Below are 14987 nucleotides of genomic sequence, written 5' to 3' on the forward strand. Positions count from 1 at the left end.
AGCAGAGGGGTGCTATCACTCTTTGCGTCTTAAAAATGGAGCCACTGGGATTGCCGGTGAATTGGTTGTATGAGAGAAAAAGAGAAGCCAGAAAGACATCACAATTTCTGGCCTGCACCAGGTGGGAAAGTGTATCCCTTGGATTAGATGGACTTTTAGGTAGATTTTCATCACTGTTTCCAAAATTCCCAACAAGAAAACCTTAGAGGAGGGGAAGGCTATTTGTGGCTCCTGTTTCAGAGGCCTCAGTCCACAAACGGCCAATTCCATTGCTTGGGGCTCAAGGTGGGGCAGCATATCATGGTGCAAAAACCCAGTGGAGGAAGCTATTCAGCTCATGATGGGGCCAGGAAGAAGAGGGAGGGAGAGGGGAAGGGGCTGCAGGAAGGACCACCTTTCTAGGGTATGTCCCCAGTGACCTCCCTCCTCTAGCCCTGCGCCACCTGCCTACAGTCACCACCCACCCCTTCCATTCCATCCAGGATGGAGTGGTGAGGTCCCAGGTCTTACAATCTGGTCATTTCACCTCTGAATATTCCTGCATTAACATGAGCTTTGGGGGATATCCGCTATCCAAACCATAACAGACAGGGAAGGCTGTGTGCAGACAGGTTTTTGGAGTAAGAAAGGTGGGTAGGAAAGACAGGAGTTCACTTTGGGATGAGAACTTCCTGTCAGATTTCCGAGTGGACAGGTTGAGAATGTATACACATGTCCTGGTGTAGACTCAGTGAGGGTCTTGGCCTCAGATGTCGATCTCAAGGGTTCTCTATCCATTTTAAGTCATGAGACAGAGCGAGTTCCCCTAGGCAGGGTGTGTGTGGGTGCAGAAGTCCAAGGACCAGTTTCCAGCCAGGGAAGATGAAGAGAAATCAACAAAGAAGGGACCCCAAAAAGGGCACATTGATGAAAGGCGTCGGATTGGCTACCCAGCATTAAAATTGTGAAAGGTTTGGGCAGCTAGACCAGAGGTCACTAACCAGTGGTTTTAAAGGCACAGATTTTGCTGACCAAGGAAGAAATTGTTATAGAGCAGGGGTCTGCAAACTGTGGTCCGCAGGCCTAATCTAGACCAGTACCTCTTTTTGTAAATCAAGTTTCATCAGAACACAGCCAGACCATTCATTTCTGTACTACACACAAGGACTTTGGTGCTCTGACGGTGGAGTCGAATCATTGCACCAGAGCCTGTGTGGTCTCGAAAGCCTAAAATATTTATATGTCCCTTTACACAAAATGTTTTTAACATCTGGTATAGAGGAAAGAGGAAAGAGCAAACAAGCCAGAGCATTAAGGTTCCAGGGGGCTTCCCCTTTGGTGGATGCACCCACTCCTTAGGAGGATGGGTCACTTCAACTCTTTGGGGACAGAGACTCCTATACTTGGGACCCTTCCAGACTTTGTCATCTGACTCTTCATGCATATCCTACATAATAAACTCTAAGAGTCAGTATTGTATTTTCCTTAGTCCTATGAATTCTTCTAGCAAATTATGGAAACAAGGAGAGATCATGGGAACCCCTGAAATTGGAGGCCGATAGTCACAATGACAGTATTTAGGACAATCCGTGTGCGGCTGACATCTGAGGTGGTGGCAGTGTTTTAAGGACTGACCCCCTACTCTGTGGGGACTGTGCTAATTCTGGGTAGTGTTAGAATTGAATTGAGTTGTTGGACACGGGACAGGTATCAGAGAGTTCAAGGACTGGTGTTGGAGTATGGGCTAATGTATTTGGGTTAGAAAACAAAAACAAAGCAAACCCAAAGCCCACAAATAGAGCTTAATGAAGTACTTATCTCACAGCAGATGTGTTTGTATTTTTTGTATTTTTACAAAAATTGGCTCATTTAATTCATTTAATCCTCGTAACAATTCCTCCCTGAATTAGATACTGTTGTCCCTTCTGTTTATCAGATGAGGAAACTGAGGTTCAGGCGGGTTCAGGTACTAACATAACCAGTAAGTACTGGGTTCAAATCCAGGCAGACTCGTCTCTGAGACTGCTCTGTGCAGCAGTCTGTTGGCCCGGGTCTAATTATTATGGCTGCAGTTTGCTCAGGGAGACCTAAGTGCCCCAGAGAGGCTTATCCAGGCATTGGAACTCGCCTCAGAAAATGGATTTCATGTTAAGACAGTTGGATATATTTGTCCCTGAAGTAGATCTAGCCTTAAAATGAACGATAGCTTCTAAAAGACTGGATTATGCTTAACTTTTTTTCCTCGAAAGGGGAAATGGAGAGGTGTATCACTATACACCGCTGGGTGCGTGGATATCCTTGGGTTTGATGGACTTTTCTGGAGAAAGTTCAGCCCCTCAAGAGCACGGTGGCTTTGTGGAGCCCGTTACAGGTCTGAGAATGGTCCTATGGGGGGGCCATTTGCTTTGGCAAAGCAAATGGTAAATGGGCTTGTGTTGCCTCCTTCCTGGCTGGACTCAGAGAGCAACCTGCCATTCTGCGGTGGCATCTCACAGATGGAGGCATGGTGGGCGGGCTTGGATGGCAGAGCAGTGCCAGGGTCAGGATAAATGCACATCCATTTATCATTTCAGACCAGCACGTTGCCAGCCCTGCCCTGATTTGTACATGAGGCATTGCAAAGTAAGAGCCAATGGAGCAAGAAGGCATCGTCAACAAATAATATGGCTTAAAAAAAAATCTGGCATAAATTATATAAGGCTAATTCCAAGTTCCACCTCTGAACCCTTATATTATGTAATCCTCACCAAAAAAAAAAAAAAAAGCCAGAATGACAGGGTTTGAGTGTGAGGATGGGTGAAAGAGTCCCTCTTCATTTCCCAGAATGCCCTGGGTTGGACAATAAATTGTAAGATCACTTGAGATATTACTTTTATTTTGTGAAGGAGGAATCTGAGACACAGAGAAGGTAAACAATACACCCAAGGTCACTTTGCAGGTGGGAGATGGCACCGGGTTCTAACCCAGGTCAGTGTGTCTCTGATGCCCGGTTTGTTTCTGGAATCTTCTGCTTCTCAGCACAAGGAAATAATTAGTCCCAGGCGAGAGCTAGAAGTTCATCTGGGTGGGCTTCTGTTATTTTGAACACTCTTGGAACTTCTTAGTCTTTTGGAATGACATTCTGATACTGTGTGTGTGTGTTTTTTTTTATTTAAATAGCAATTTTGATGTTAGCCAATCTTGGTCCTTTGAGGCTAGGTTTCATTTTTGAAAATACTCTCCACACTTTCAGAGCCAAGTCTTATGAATAAGGCAGAAGAATACTCTGGGGAACACCATTCTGGAGCCAAATCAAAGGCTGAGTCTGAATTGTTAATGAATTATTTATTTGTTTGCTCACTTGGCTGGCGAAATAGACTTTGGGGAAAAAAAAATTCTCAGAGAGCCTTTATGCAAATGTTTTAGAATGGTGAGGACGCCATTTGAATGGGTCTAAATTCTCAAAGTAAATTATTTTTCTGTAAACCTCATTTTGTCATGCATGGTAGATGTGACTGACATTTTGTGTGTCATCTTTTGCTGCTAAGCACATGTGGCTTGGAATGAGAGCAGGGCTTGCCTAGGTGGTAGAAATGCTTGACTTCGTATGAAGAAAATAAATCCATCCTTTTCTCGGAACTCAGGTTTCTGTTAGCTAACTTCCCAAGCTCCATGTTAGGTCAAGTAAGCTCCTTGGATTTCATTGTACTACATTTTTAAAATCAAAAGTCCATGTAAACTGTATTTGTAGTACTGAATATTTGTCTTTGAATTCAGGATAATATTTCTGGATGGGTTTGTCAATTAAAAATAATCATTGGAGCTGGGGTTGTGGCTCAGTGGTGCAGTGCTTGCCTGGTATGTGTGAGGCACTGGCTTCGATTCTCAGCACCGTATAAAAATAAATAAATTAATTAAAGGTATGTGTGTTCATCTACAACCAAAATATATTTTTAAAAAATCATTGTGTATTTTTAATTGTACATTTTAACTTCAAAGCAATGTTGATTTTTCTTTTCTTTATTTAAGTTCAAAACAAGTAGAGTGGGTCAAGTAATGTTACCCCACTTTTCTGGAAGGTAAGGAGGGGCTCACTGGCTCATGGACCCTTCCTTCATGTTCAAGGCCAGCTGTATAGCATCTTCAATTCTTTCTTTCTTTGTTCTATCTTCTCATTTTGTTCTCCTCTGTAGTTAAATCTTTTCCTGACTCTCTAAAAATGGTAACTAATTGCACTTGGAGCCCATCTGGATTCATAATCCAGATGAATCTCCCCATCTTCAGGTTCTTAATTTATTGCCCCTATAAAGTCTTCCAACCTGTCATGAGGGGGCAAAATTGTGATATATGCATTCGAAGGGAGAGATAAAGGATGTCCACGTGCTTCTGCTCCTTTCAATGCTTTATTCATTCAAATTACTCAATACAATTTCACTCTATAAGTTCTTAATCAATAGAACGACAATCCTTAAATGCTAGGCACTACAATAGACATAATCCATTCACAGCAAACAATTCTAGATTAATCAATGCACAGCAAACAATTCTAGATTAATTCTAGGCACTGCAAAACACACTTAATCATGACAGGCTAATGACAGACGTTCCCTCTGCGTGCTAAGTTCAAATTGAAAAACCAGCCTCTATCTCAGAGCAAAGCCTGTCCAAGGAAGGGACATGGCCTTTGTCCTTGGGAAAACCCACAGAGCACTCCTAAGCACATTCCCACCCTGCTGAGTTGTTTTTCTACAAATAACAGGAGAGATCTGCTGTGCCAGGTGTCCCTGATTCAGTCAGGCTAGGTGGGGATCCATAGCAACCTCCTAGCAGCCACCAATCAGCATGAGACAGGGAAATACCTGGGATACCAGATAACCCTCCCAGTAGTTTATGGTGGTTGATAACATGTTGGGAAACCATGTAGTTCAGCATGTACACCCCTCTTGGCTTAAACCAATCAGTTCAAATGAATACCCCTTTTGTACTGACCAATCACCCCTACCCAACTTGTTCCCGCCAGTGAATGTGCTAATCATGTTTTAGAGTTGTTATTTGATTTTCCCGCGGTGTGTGATGATTTGCTAAGGGATGCTATGATGTATGTGAAGTCCCTGCCCTCTCCAAAAAATGTATAAAAATGCTGCAAACCCTGGGCTCAGGGCCTCTCAGAGTCACCAGTTGCTGTGTGTGCACTCGGAGGACCGAGCTAGCTCACAATAAACACCTCTTTGCTGCTTACATCGGTCTTGGGTCTCTGGTGGTCTTTGGGGGTCCCGAATTCGAGCATAACAAAATGTCAGATCACAAGTCTTAAGCCTTAGGCTTTATGTCCAGCAGATGCACACTCACTCAGAACGCCGTGATCAGGTCCGGAACCAAGGCAGGCTTTTCCTGGTGTGGAGTGGACAACCGGTTAAGGAGAGGGTCATAGGGAGAAGTTGTGGCTCTCACCAAGGTCCAGACAAGGCGGTAGAGTTTGAGAGCCCTGAGGATCCTGCAGAGGATCAGGAAACAATGACAAGTGACGGGATGTCAGGTCCTCATCAGGCTCTCCAGCTCCTTGTTTAGGCTGGCTGAATCCCTTTTCATCAGCTCTATTATTTATACTAAATTTTGGGGCTTTTAACCCCTCTTTCAATCCTTATCAGCTGCCACCAGGGTGACATAATTTACCCTGGGGTCAGAAACATCTGGTCTGGTGGTCTCCACCCTGATCTTCTCTCCTTTCCCTCTTATCAGGTGAGGACCATCTGCCAGGGGCTTCACTCTGTTTATCAGGGTGAGGGGAAGTAACTTGTTTGAGGCCTATTGAAGAGCTCTGTGGGTGTGCCTGGTGAGACGCAGGTTTCAAACTGGAGTTTTTATAATGGAGTTGCTTAGGCACAGGCCTAAGGCCATCCTCACACAACCCTACTTTTATATATATATATATATATATATATATATATGAAAATATTCTTAGGTTCCAGGGATGAGAATAGGCATATCTTTTTCTTCTGGGGGGAAGTGTCATTGCTCAGCTTACCACAGTCTACCCTTTAGCCCTCAAAGAATCAAGAATCGTCCCCATCCACATACAAAACACATTCGACCACCACCCACTCATCAGCTCTCAGCCCATTGCTGTATCAACTCCAGTCCAAAATCTCATCTGAATATTTTCAGCTCAAATGTGTCAAATCTCATTATCTAAGTAATCTAAATGGGGAATCGATGAAACTCTTGGTCTGATCCCTCCTGAGGACAATTTCCTGACTGTAGACTTGGAAACCAGAAAACACGTTATCTGCTTCCAAAATACAGAGGTGGGGTGGACATAGGAAAACAGACATTCCCATTCCACCAAGAAGGATATGGACTAAAGAAAGGAGCCATTGAATATAAGCAATTAAAAAAATAGAGAGAGAAGGACAAACTCCTTAGGTTTCAAGGCTTAGAAATAATCTTCTGTGGCTTGGGGCTTTGCGCATTCAGCCTGAAACTCCACCCTGGGAATCATTCTTCCTTTTATTTTTGTGTAGTGGCAGCCCCTCCTTCACAGAAAATCTTAATTAAGCTTCTTCAGAAATCTTCACCATAATTGATCTAGGACCATCAGCAAAAGAATCTCCACAAAAGAATTCAAGGCAGTTAAACTTCCTATTTCCTGTTGCTCTATCTTTCTTGACCAGCAGCCTGAAAGCCATCAGCACCTTCAGGTGCTGAACACCCCTTAATTAGTTTTTCACAAACATTTATAAACTATATCCTGTATATATAGATAACAATTTGTAAAGGTTTTCCAGGGAAGTGTGTCTGCAAATGCAGAGTGATAAGAAAAACAGATTCTTTTAACTAGGCCTCTGGCCTTGGGCCAGAGCTTCACAAAGATGTTTACATTTCAAAGAGAAGAGAAGAGGTTACTAATTGGGCTCCTTGGTAACAGTTGGCAGGGGGAGGAAAGAAAGGGGAGAAGAAGCTCTCCCCTTCTCAGGCGCTGTCGGTGCAGGGTTAACTTGCCCAGAAAGGTGAAAGAAAAAAGCTGCTTTTGTGTGAACTTCTGCAGACTGTGAACTTCTGAGCCCCTCCCCTTACACGCTGGGTATAAAGTTCTGAAACTGTCTGAACTCGGGGTTCAGGGGGATTGATGGATTACAGCAAAAGCTATACCCTCTGAACCTGGCTGCCGCCAAATAAAACTGTTTCCTGCCATCTTCTGTGTCCTGCCTTGTCTGTCCCCTACTACATTTGGATTAACACATATCTACAGCTGAACAGTTTTATGAACCTGTTTCCTGCCTGTAGATTTTTGGAAGGCTTTACAAGATTCCTTCCTTTTATACTCTCCCACTTTTGCTCCAAGTTGACTGGGTTTCTGCTGAATAACACTCTCAAAATCCTTGTGGCTCTCCTGTGTATGTCACAGGGGTTCATGACATTAAATAAGAGCATGATCCACACAAATTTCCTGGATAATCCCATCTTTTTTCCTGGCTTCTATTGAGACGGTTGAGGGAATCTGTGAGTCACTTGTCTAATCTCTTAAGGGCTAGTCAAAGGTTGACAGTCATACATTTGGCCTTTTCTCCCAGAGTATAATTTCCTGAGAGTGAATCTCCTAATTTTAGCATCTTTTATAATCTAGATAGGCTGAGAATTTCCCACATCACCAAACCCTGGTTTCTGTTTGCTTAATAGTTCTTTCCTCACTTTCTCTCTTTCCTTTCACACTTTACTGTAAATGACAAGGAAAAAACCAGGCTATGCTTTGGACACTTCACTTGGAAATCTTCTCAGTCAAATATCCAAGTTTACTGTAGTATCCTGCCACTGTATAACATAAGGTTACTCTTCCTCTCATTTACAATGACATGCTCCTCACCTCTTTCTACCATTAGTCTATTTAAGCCAATCTAAGCTTTTTCTATCATGAATCTCAAAATTCTTCCAGCCTCTATCTATTATTCAATTCCCAAGTCATTTCCATATTTTTAGGAATTTATTGTAGTAGGTGCCAAAGTCTGTATTAGTTTCTGTTTGCTGCTGTAATAAGTAACTACACACCTAGTGACTTAAAACAAGAGAAATTAATTCTCAGTTAGTTCTGGAGAGCAGTAGTTTAACATGAATTTCACTGGTCTGAGATCTAGGATTGAAGTCCCTCTGGAGGGTCAAGGAGAGAATTCATTTCTTATTCAGGTGGCTGCTGAAATTTTTTGGCTTTTAGCTACATCAGTCCAATCTCTTGCTTCTTCTCTTCTGCACCTTGCTTCTCCTATTTGTGTGTATGTGTGTGTGTGTGTGTGTATGAGAGAGAGAGAGAGAGAGAGAGAGAGAGAGAGAGAGATCGATCCCTTTGCCTCCCTTTTATAATAATATATTTGATTCCATGTAGGACCTATCCAGATGATTCAAGAAATAGGAATGCAAATTAGTACAGTCACATCAAAAAACTATTTGGCACTGCTCTGGGTTGAATGTTTTTGTCCTTTCTTAATCCCCAGTATATCAGTATCTGGTGGTAAGCCCTAATGGGAAGTGTGTGGATCATGAGCGCTGTACCCTCATGAGTAGACTATTTCTGCTATTAAAAGGACTTTCAGTAATGTTTATCTCTGCTCTTCTGCTATCCTGCCCTTTGAAGGTTTCATGGTTCCTGGCACCATCTTGGAAGCAGAGAGATAAGGCCCCTAACCTTCAGGTGGCTTGCTCTTGAACTTCCTAGAACCTACAGTTTTCATTCTTTATAAATTACCCAGTTTGTGGCATTCTGTTACAGCATCTGAAAACAAACTAAGACAGGTACTATTTATTGAAGTTGTTTTTGCAATAGTTTGAATGCTCGAGCAGTTTGATTCCAACAGAAATGAGTATAGTCATGTGCCAAAAGATGTACAAGCAAGCCTGGAGAAGGTCTGTGCATGGTAACTGGGGATTGGAAAAAAACAAAAGGCACATCTTCAATAGTGTGGATATTGTATATTCATACAAGGAAATGTGACATCATCATGCAAACATTGTGTTGAGAAAAAGAAGTTGAGCAGGAAAGAACACAGACTACATAATTCTATTCATGTGAAGTTCAAAATCAGGCAAAACTAGCCTACAGTGATAACGTTGGGATCTTTAGAGAAGGGATGAGTAGGGTATAGACTAAGGGGCTTAAAAGGGAATGCTGGGCAGGGTTCAGGTTCTTGATCTGGTTGCTGGTACATGAGAATGTTTACTTTGGGAAATTTCATCCAGCTGTCCTCTGTAGTCTACACTCTTCAGCGTGTACGATATACTGAAGTGAAGTTAGTGAACATCAAATAACATTATTAAATGAACACGCATACTCCTTTAAGAGCAGCTCAGCTCAGAAAGAATAAAAAGTCTGCCATGCTAGAAATTTAAGAAAATCATCACCTCATTTATGAAAACACATTTGGAAAATCTAGTCAGTGGACTGTGGTTATATCTTGGTTCTTGCAATTGTACACGACTTAAGGATTTTATGGATTTTTCCCTCTGCTTTAAGAATTCTGCTTTAAGCAGCCTCAAGGTTTTGTTTGCATAATTAATGGTGACTTTGAAATTATTCAGGACATGGCAGTAGCAACAAGGTCCTTCTTGCTCTACTGGAATGGACTGCTCAGGATTTTAAGGGGCAATGCCATTCAAAAGATACCAGAACGTGAAAGAAGTAAATACCATCTTAAAAAGAGTAGGCATTGCCAGGGTTGCACTGTGGGGCTGGGAGTCTCTCACTTTGCCCTTTTTTATTCTGTAGGAGTCTCTGTCTTTGCAATGCTATAAAGCATCCTTGACCTTGATTTTTCCCAGAATCAGTTAAGAAGAGGGAGTGTCCATCTTGCCTTTGCCTTTTTCATTATTTGTATTAGAAATCCTTATTGAGCGTGGCTTGGGAGGAGGGGAGAGGGAACCCATCTTCCTCTCCTGACCTTCAATCCTTGCATTATAAAAGCCCTTCAAATTGCAGGTATTTGCCTTGCTACCTTGTTCTCCATCAAGGGAAAGCAGAGGGAGAAACTCTTGAAAGTTCAGCCACTTACACTGAATGATAATGGGTGGAATCACAGGACGCATTTCAACAACCCATGCTGGCTGGTAATTGGCTCCTGCACACCATGGATTTGCGCCCACAGCTGGAGCCTGCAAGGGGAGGCTTTCTCCTGAAACAGACAAGCAGAATGTGCAGGCAGGAAGGTGACAGGCGCTTTCAGGAATTCTGCAGGACATGAAAGAGAACTTGGATGCCACACCTGCATTAGGTTCTTCCTTTTTACCTCCAAGGCCGGTGATTTGGGGGCAGACACATACAACAGTTTGATAGGAAGATAGAATGAAGATTAAAACAGTGGTATCAACTGGTCATTTAAATGCCCATGGTTATCATTGGCCTTAAAATGGAAAGAAGAGGGGCTGGGGTTGTGGCTCAGTGGTAGAGCGCTCGCCTAGCATGTGCGAGGCCCTGGGTTTGATCCTCAGCACCACATATAAATGAATAAATAAAAAAAAATAGAAGATCTTTTAACACTTAAATGTACTCTGAATAATACCATAATTATATACTATATAATATATATAATTGTAATTCAGTAATATTTCTGCAAAGAATGAGATTCACCATGGAGCCAGGGGATCTGGAATCCTATCCCTGGTCTTTGCTTAGTAGTTTGTGTGAATTTGGGCCATTTTCTTGCTCTTTCTTGCCCCTCTTGCTATCTCTGCTAGGTGAAAGTCATTGTACTGATGTGAAAAGTGTCAGTAGGGCTGAAACACAGTAGGTGCTTATTATAGACATCATCCGTCTTCTTACCCTGTGAAGTTATCCTTTGAATCAAACTTCAGCAATTGCTAGCTGTTCTAATTCATATCCTGGGGCAATGAGAATGGGTGATTCATGCCTGTGTGCATTCCAACTCCCACATGGAGCAAGCCACCAGAGTCAGCTCTCAAAATTATATATCAGATTTCATCACACTCAGGATTTCAACTTTTCATTTGTTTTCCTTTGCATTTAAAATGTGCGCACTTGGTCATGGTCTGCAATGCTCCCATGGTCTGGCTCCTTCTAGCTCCTCTTAGCCCTTCTGCTGTGGTTGGAATGCCTGTGTCCCTCCAAAATTCATGTTGAAAAACTATCAGTGTAACTATCAATAGGTGGGGCCTTTAGGCCATGACTAGTCAGGAGGATGAGCATAGGTGACATTGCTCCTCCCTCATGTCCCTCTGCTTTCTGCCATGTGAAGACAAGCTATTCCTCCTCTTAGGGGGATGAAATGTTTAAGACAGAATCTTAGAAGCAGAAACTATACCCTCAATGAACACCAAGGCTGCTGCCATCTTGAACTTGGACTTCCTAGCCTCTAGAACTGTGAGAAATAAAATTTCCTTCTTTCTAAATTATCTAGCCTGTGGTATTTTGTTATAGCAGTATACATGGACCAAGACAATAAGCAGCATTGCAAGTAGCTGACTGTGGGAATAAATCCACAGAGTGCAGAATCCCAATTTTAACCAACTTTGGCTGTTTAACTGATCCTGCAGTTCTATACATTACAATTCAGTATAACTGGCTGAACTTTTTAAGATCGTTATACAGGAATATCTGTCTCTTACAGCAATGCTGAGCTTGCAAAATGTGGCATCATGTCTTTGCTCAGTCTCTCTGCCGTCAGTCACTGGAGAAGATCATGAGCAAACTGAAAGCAGACCTCTAGTGAGCAGACCTCAATGCTTTGATCTTTATAAGTGAGATAAGAGTGGAGTCAGTAGAGTGGCAATGGCTGTCAGGCTGATGATTCTTTCTGGAGACATCTTAGTCCTGGCCTTCAGGGAGCCATGAAATGTAATAGGGAAAGCCCTGGTCAGAGAACCCAGGGACACAGGAGTTCCAAAGTCAAGTGCCTCCAGCCAATTGAGGACTGTTAAACTTTATGTCTAGATATTCTTCTCTTCCTGGCCACCTCATTCCCCATGAATACATAGATGCCAAATAATTTAAAGCCCATCAGACAAAACAAAGAGCACCATAGGGAGCAAATTGTGCTTATCATACTGCAGATAGTTGGGTCTTCCTGTGGCAGGATAGAGAAGGTCCTCGTAGCAACTCTTCTTTGCAGTGCATGGCAGATAGCCACTTTGCCAACTATCTCATGCTGATGATCTCATGATTTCTCCTCCAGGCCAGGAAACACTTGCTTGGCATGCAATCATGAATTCAAAACTTTTTAATCATGTATTTAATCATTCATTAGGCAAGGGGTTATCTCCATGATGCTTGGGGAAGGGAAGGCTGGTCAATAGTTTTGATGTCTTGCTAGGGTAGATTCTATCTTCTTGGGTAGATTCTGAGTGGTGAGATGCAGAACTAAGGAGTGTGTATATAATATATATATATTTATAATCTATCATTTTAATATATATTTATTATATTTATATATATTAAATTTTTGTTTATTTTCAATAACAAAAGAGAGAAGAGGACACAGGTAAAATTTGATTACAGAGAGGGCTGGGGTTGTGGCTTAGTAGTAAAGTGCTTGCTTAGCATGTGTGAGACACTGGGTTTGATTCTCAGCACCACAGAAAAATAAACAAATAAAATAAAGGCATGCTGTCCATTCTACAACTACAAAAAATATAAAAAGCAAAACCAAAATGTGATTATAGAGTGAAGGGGTATTTTGCTTCTCATTCACTTAATTATATACATACTAATTATAGAATGTGAAGATTTGGACCAGAGTAACTTTACCTTGGGAGAAAAATGGGAAAGTTCTGGATAGGAATGTTGAGTGGCTGTCTTGGGGGTACAGATTGGGTAAGATAAATACAGAATTTATTGGTGGTTTTGTTTTCATTTCATTATTCTATTTTTTTTCAATATTTCTGTTTTGTGCACATCTGACAATGGAGATCAAACACATACCTATTACTAAACACGTGGTTCTGTTGAACTACTTTAAAGATGGAACTCAAGAAAGGAATGAATCTAAGTTGCTTTATTTAGGAGTCGCAAGCAGCCCTCTCTGGATTATTTACTTAGTGCCTGCTAGATGCCTCACAGGAAGCAGTCATTTTTCCTTGAAATCATCATTATTTGATATTTGTCCCCATGGATGACAGTTTGTCACATTATCATTGTTATTATTCTTTCATTGAGCATTTTCCAATGCCATTGGACAGTCCTGGAGAGCATCTTAAGTGATGATACGATGTTCTATATTATGTGGCCTGATTGTCCTTTGGGCATTTAAGTGGTCTTTTTGCTGCATAAGCTGTTGTGTGCCTCTGAAGATTCTTGGGTAGATTCTGATGGTGAGATGCAGAACTAGGGAGCATGCTCAGTCTAAGACTCTTCATGGGAGGCTGTGCATATATGAAGACCTTGTTTCCACAGGATGCTCCATAGCCTGGCTTTTAGCTCTAGCACACTCAGTCACCTGGAGAGAAGCCAATATAAGTGAAATGCCAAGGATGCTTGGGTTCAACCATCTTCTACTGTGTCACCTTAGATAATGAGCTTCACCCCTCCCAGCCTCACTTTGCTTATGCACAAAGAAAATGACATTGGTCCTCCAAGTTTGCAGAGTTCAGGGATGGTCTTCTATGGGACAGAGCCATGCTAGGGACTCTGAATGGCTCCTTCCATTTATATGTGGAAATGAATGTGGAATCCTATGTAGGAATGAATAGATGTGAAAGAGTTTGGGAAACTGTAAAGGGCTGTGAATATATTAGGTCCTTTTATGGCCTGAGCCTCAATGGTTTCCTTGTTTTAAGAAAGTGTCACTGCAGCTTTGGGGACCAGCAAACAGTAAATGGTGTCACTTAATGAAAATGGGGATGCATACATTTTAAAGAGCCATTAACTTTAAGGGTTTATTGTTCAAAGTAACTAAAGCTTGACATTAAATCACCACATTAAGAAATAATAGATACTTGACTGGTAATTTTTACTAGTTTTTAAAATCTCGATTTTCCCATACGAGGAAGAGATCTGTGGTAGCATTTCCTATTCCCTTCCCTGTTGGCGGTCCCCTGGTCTGACTCCAGGGCCTTGGGGAATTGCACAAAGTTTCCATCTGAAATTCACAACCCTGATTTCCTTGCTGATTGAAGCATGCCAATGCCTGGAATTTGTTTTTCCCTGTTTTCTCAGTGAACAGAGGTAAGAACCACCTATAATCCTATCAGTCAGAGCTAGTCATACATAGCTAATGCTTTAGTGTACTTGATTCCTGAATTAATTCACATATACTCCCAGGTATGCATGCAGGGTATGTCGGCATTTGATTTCACAGTACATATTTTAGAACTTGATTAATTTTATATCTTGAACATTTTGCTGTATCTTTAAATATTCTTCAACAGTGTAATTTTCTATGGCTGTAGGGTTTTTTCCTCCATATGAACATACTATGATTTATTTAATCACAGTCTTCTTGTTAGGCATTTAACTCTCCAACTTTTCACTCTCATAAATAATGCCACAGTGGATATTCTAGCATAGAAATGACTGTAGGTGTGTCTATGGAGTGACTGAGTCAAGGGGCAAGGATATTTAACACTCCTTGCTAGAAGACTACTTCCTAGGAACAATGAGCATTTCCACCTTGATCTTCTATAATGAGCATGTCTATTTCATCAGATTCACAATCATACTTGATTCTATCTTTAAAATACTCTTTTATATTTTTTTCCCTTTTGATCCCAATGTGGTTGCACATTTTATACCTCATGCCTCTAATCTTCTCTCTTCTCCCATACCCAGGGGTATCCCCCATGGGAAAAGTGTCGAGACACTCCCTGACTCTTGCTTCTGGTGGTACTCAGCCAGCAGGGACCCTGGCAGGTGATATGGTGGGCGGTGGGGGGGGGGAGTGTAAGGCCAGGGTGTTTATTTTCCTGACTCACTTGTTCCCTCTGCAGTCACCTGTGACACAGTCCTCACTCCTTCCAAAATGATTTATCCCACCCAACTCTCTCTCCTTCCATGTTCTGGGACCCACACTCTATTTTTGTCCCTTTCTTTATTCTGA

The sequence above is a fragment of the Marmota monax genome, unplaced genomic scaffold (assembly GCF_021218885.2).
Source record: "Marmota monax isolate L192 unplaced genomic scaffold, Marmota_monax_Labrador192_F-V1.1 WCK01_AAM20220418_F8-fsc00028, whole genome shotgun sequence".
NCBI classification, from domain to species: domain Eukaryota; kingdom Metazoa; phylum Chordata; class Mammalia; order Rodentia; family Sciuridae; genus Marmota; species Marmota monax.